The 5,232-nt window shown below is 63.2% G+C and overlaps 1 non-coding gene across 1 annotated transcript; it reads right to left on the bottom strand.

The window, feature by feature from the left end:
• Positions 1-4,010: 4,010 nt before the first annotated feature.
• Positions 4,011-4,129, bottom strand: LOC131870654 (5S ribosomal RNA). The gene has a single exon (XR_009368959.1). It is a non-coding gene; the product is annotated as a 5S ribosomal RNA (ribosomal RNA).
• Positions 4,130-5,232: the final 1,103 nt, after the last annotated feature.

Raw genomic sequence — 5,232 nt, forward strand, 5'->3', positions numbered from 1 at the left:
GCACGAAGTCGGAGCCCGGATTGCCCCGGGCGCGCACCTCCGCCAGGGTGGGCACCTTGGTGCGCACAACTTGCCTGGGCTGCGCACCAGGAAGGGCTCAAGATGGCACCCGCGTTCCGTTTTTTTCACTATCTTTCAGAACGGAAATTTTAAAATCTCGTTTTTTTTTGCCTTTTCTGGAAATTAGTGAAGGCAGCGCATCAAAGGTGCGCAACGCTGGTGCGAACCTGGGAGCGCTCCGATGTGTGCTCCAAGGTGCGGCGTGCACGAAGTCGGACCCCGGTTTGCCCCGGGTGCGCACCTCGCGTGCACCTTGGTGCGCACACCTTGGCTGGGTTGCGCGCCCTGGTGGGCACCATGGTGCGCACCAAGGAGCGCTCCGAAGTGTGCTCCAAGGTGCGGCGTGCACGAAGTCGGAGCCCGGTTTGCCCCGGGTGCGCACCTCGCGTGCACCTTCGCCGCGGTGGGCACCATGGCGTGCACGAAGTCGGAGCCCGGTTTGCCCCGGGTGCGCACCTCGCGTGCACCTTCGCCGGGGTGGGCACCTTGGTGTGCAGACCTTGGCTGGGTTGCGCGCCCTGGTGGGCACCATGGTGCGCACCAAGGAGCGCTCCGAAGTGTGCTCCAAGGTGCGGCCTGCACGAAGTCGGAGCCCGGTTTGCCCCGGGTGTGCACCTCGGGTGGGCACCTTGGTGCGCATGCCTTGCCTGGGCTGCGCACCAGGGCGGGCTCAAGATGGCACCCGCGTTCCTTTTTTTTCACTATCTTTCAAAACGGAAATTTTAAAATCTCATTTTTTTTTGCCTTTTTCTGGAAATTAGTGAAGGCAGCGCATCAAAGGTGCGCACCTCGCTGCCCACCACGGTGCGCAACGCCGGTGGGCACCCGGGAGTGCTTCGAAGTGTGCTCCAAGGTGCTGCGTGCACGTTGTCGGAGCCCGGTTTGCCCCGGGTGCGCACCTCGCGTGCACCTTCGTCGGGGTGGGCACCTTGGCTGGGTTTGCCCCGGCTGCGCTCCGAAGCGGGGTTATTGGAGCGCCGCCTCTTTTTTTGTCGGAGCGTTTGGTGGGGTTTCTCGCATTGGCTCTTCCGAGGCCCGGTTGCCACCCTGGCGCGCACGAAGTCGGAAGTAGGGTTAATTGCCCGGGTGCGCACCTTTGCCAGGGTGGGCACCTTACCTGGGCTGCGCACCAGGGCGGGCTCAAGATGGCACGCGCGTTCCGTTTTTTTCACTATCTTTCAAAACGGAAATTTTAAAATCTCCTTTTTTTTTTGCCTTTTCTGGAAATTAGTGAAGGCAGCGCATCAAAGGTGCGCACCTCGCTGCCCACCTTGGTGTGCTCTGAGGTGCGCACCCGGGAGCGCTACGAAGTGTGCTCCAAGGTGCGGCGTGCACGTTGTCGGAGCCCGGTTTGCCCCGGGTGCGCACCTCGCCTGCACCTTGGCCGGGGTGGGCACCTTGGCTGGGTTTGCCCAGGGTGCGCTCCGAAGCGGGGTTACTGGAGCGCCCCCTCTTTTTTTGTCAGAGCGTTTGGTGGGGTTTCTCGCATTGGCTCTTCCCAGGCCCGGTTGTTGGGTGCGCTCCCACCCTGGCGCGCGCGAAGTTGGAAGTTGGGTTAATTGCCCGGGCGCGCACCTTCGCCAGGGTGGGCACCTTGGTGCGCACACCTTGGCTGGGCTGCGCACCAGGGCGGGCTCAAGATGGCACCAGCATTCCCTTTTTCTCACTATCTTTCAAAACGGAAATTTTAAAATCTCGTTTTTTTTTTGCCTTTTATGGAAATTAGTGAAGGCATCGCATCAAAGGTGCGCACCTCGCTGCCCACCTTGGTGTGCTCCGAGGTGCCCACCACGGTGCGCAACGCCGGTGCGAACCCGGGAGCGCCCCGATGTGTGCTCCAAGGTGCGGCGTGCACGAAGTCGGACCCCGGTTTGCCCCGGGTGCGCACCTCGCGTGCACCTTGGTGCGCACACCTTGGCTGGGTTGCGCGGCCTGGTGGGCACCATGGTGCGCACCAAGGAGCGCTCCGAAGTGTGCTCCAAGGTGCGGCGTGCACGAAGTCGGAGCCCGGTTTGCCCCGGGTACGCACCTCGCGTGCACCTTCGCCGGGGTGGGCACCTCGGCTGGGTTGCGCGCCCTGGTGCGCACCAAGGAGCGCTCCGAAGTGTGCTCCAAGGTGCGGCGTGCACGAAGTCGGAGCCCGGTTTGCCCCGGGTGCGCACCTTCGCCGCGGTGCGCACCATGGCGTGCACGAAGTCGGAGCCCGGTTTGCCCCGGGTGCGCACCTCGCGTGCACCTTCGGCGGGGTTGCGCGCCCTGGTGGGCACCATGGTGCGCACCAAGGAGCGCTCCGAAGTGTGCTCCAAGGTGCGGCGTGCACGAAGTCGGAGCCCGGTTTGCCCCGGGTGCGCACCTCGCGTGCACCTTCGGCGGGGTTGCGCGCCCTGGTGGGCACCATGGTGCGCACCAAGGAGCGCTCCGAAGTGTGCTCCAAGGTGCGGCGTGCACGAAGTCGGAGCCCGGTTTGCCCCGGGTGCGCACCTCGCGTGCACCTTCGCCGCGGTGGGCACCATGGCGTGCACGAAGTCGGAGCCCGGTTTGCCCCGGGTGCGCACCTCGCGTGCACCTTCGCCGGGGTGGGCACCTCGGCTGGGTTGCGCGCCCTGGTGCGCACCAAGGAGCGCTCCGAAGTGTGCTCCAAGGTGCGGCGTGCACGAAGTCGGAGCCCGGTTTGCCCCGGGTGCGCACCTCGCGTGCACCTTCGCCAGGGTGGGCACCTCGGTGCGCACACCTTCTCAATGTTTTCTTGCCTTTTCTGGAAATTGGTGAAGGCAGCGCATCAAAGGTGCGCACCTCGGTGTGCTCCGAGGTGCGAACCCGAGAGCGCTCCGAGGTGCCCACGAAGTCGAAAGTCGGGTTAATTGCATTGTTTTCCCCGGGTGCGCTCCGAGGTGCGCAACATCGGCGCGCACCAAGGAGGGCTCCGAAGTGTGCTCCAAGGTGCGCACGATGGCGTGCACCTCTGGTGCGCACGATTCGGAGCTCGGTTTGACCGGGGTGCGCACACCTTGGCTGGGTTGCGCACCTTTTGTGCGCTCCAAGGTGCGCACGAAGTCGGAGCTCGGTTTGCCCCGGGTGCGCACCTTCGCCAGGGTGCGCACCTTGATGCGCACGCCTTGGCTGGGCTGCGCACCTTGGTGGGCGCCATGGTGCGCACCTTTCGTGCGCTCCAAGGTGCGCACGAAGTCGGAGCTCGGTTTGCCCCGGGTGCGCACCTTGGTGGGCGCCATGGTGCACTCCGAGGTGCCCAAGATTGGTGCGCACCAAGGAGCGCTCCGAAGTGCGCTCCAAGGTGCGCGCGAAGTCGAAAGTTGGGTTAATTGTCCGGTTTGCCTCGGGTGCGCACCTTGCGTGCACCTTCGCCAGGGTGGGCGCCTTGGTGCGCACACCTTGGCTGGGCTGCGCACACCTTGGCACCCGCGTTTCCTTCATTTTAAATTTTTTTTTTTTACAATCTCTCAAGTGGGAAATTCTATAATCTCAACTTTTTTTGCCTTTTCAGGAAACTTTTGAATGGAGCGCATCATTGGTGCGCTCCGAAGTGTGCTCCAAAGCTCTCTCCAGCTGCGTGCACCTGCCCCGGCCGCGCACCCGGCCCCGCCCAGCTTCGCTCACCTGTCCCGGGCGTCTGGTGCGGAACCTTAGAGTAAGAAACATCACCGTGCACCTTGGCCAACGTGCGCGACTCGACCGAGCGCGCACTGGCCGAGGTGCACACCGATTTCACCTGGGTGCGCGCGCAGCACCTCGGGCGCACCGGGGTGCGCGCACAACGCCCGGGTTGCACCGTGGCCTGTGTGCTCGGGGCGCCTCGGGTGCGCGCTCGGTGTCGCCCCCGCGCGCGCGGTAGTGCGGGCAGCGCACCCCGGCCCGGCCCGGCCCCGACGAGAACGCAAACGGGCAAAAGGTTTATTCAAATAGCATTGCGACGCCCGGCGAAAAACTAAAAAAGGGTGCAACACCGGGACTTCCCGGGAGGTCACCCATCCCAGTACTACTCCGGCCCAAGCGCGCTTAACTGCGGAGTTCTGATGGGATCCGGTGCACTAATGCTGGTATGATCGCACCCGTTATGAGCTTGTCGCAGTGTGTACTTAGCAAACCGCGACCCACGTGCGAATCCACCCCGGCCACCCACCCCCGTCGAGGTGCACACCCTCCCTCGCGAAGTGCGCCCCGTTCGCCAAGTGTGAGCCCTGCCCGGGTGCGCGCACCTTGCTAGGGCGTCGGGTGTGCACCCGGCCCGGCCTACGTGCGTGCACCTGGAGGGGGCGTCGTGTGCGTGCAGTGTCCCGTCTGCAACGCGGTGCCCACACACCACCTCGGGCGCAACGACCTGCGCTCACATGTGGGCCGAGTGCACCTTGGTGCATGTTCGGGGCGCCTCGGGTGCACGCTCGATCTTGCCCCGGTGCACCAAGGCGCTCGGTTTGCCCCGGGTGCGCACTTGGTGCAAGGTGGGCACCCAAAATAGGGATCAAGCACCAAAACACAAGTTTCGGGATGCAAAATGGGACCCAAGGACCACAAATGCGTTCCAAGACCCATGATGGGTCCACGAGAACAAAAATGTGTTCCGAGACTTAATAAACAAATATTGGGTTTTAGGAGAAGAAACATGCTCTGATGCCCAAAACGAGAATCGACCCCGAAAAGGCCACAGGCCAAAAGTGGGATGCGAGACAAAAAAAAATGGGACCCGAGGACCAAAATTGGGTTCCCAGGTCGAAGACAGGGCAACCGGACAAGAAACGACCTCTAAGGCTCGAAATGAGTCCCGACGACTAAAACTTGACAAGAAGCACCCATCAGGCACCCAACTCGACACCCATGGGATGCCGACCCACCCGGGCTTCCACCTAGCACACCTTGGCACCCACCCACCCTCGCACCCAACCTCGCACCCAACTTAGCACCTTTGAACCCACATTGGCACTCACCCTGACCCTGGCACCTTGGAACCCACATTGGCACTCACCTTGACCCTGGCACCCACCTTTGCACTCACCTTGGGACCCACCCTGGCTCCCACCTCGGCACCCACCCAGACACCCACCTTGGTTCCTTGGCACCCACCTTGGATCCTTGGCACCCACCCCGACACCCACCTTGGCACGCAACTTGGCTACTTGCCACCCACCTTGGCTCCTTGACGCCCACCCCGACAACCAC

The sequence above is a fragment of the Cryptomeria japonica genome, unplaced genomic scaffold (assembly GCF_030272615.1).
Source record: "Cryptomeria japonica unplaced genomic scaffold, Sugi_1.0 HiC_scaffold_341, whole genome shotgun sequence".
In the NCBI taxonomy this organism is placed as follows: Eukaryota; Viridiplantae; Streptophyta; class Pinopsida; order Cupressales; family Cupressaceae; genus Cryptomeria; species Cryptomeria japonica.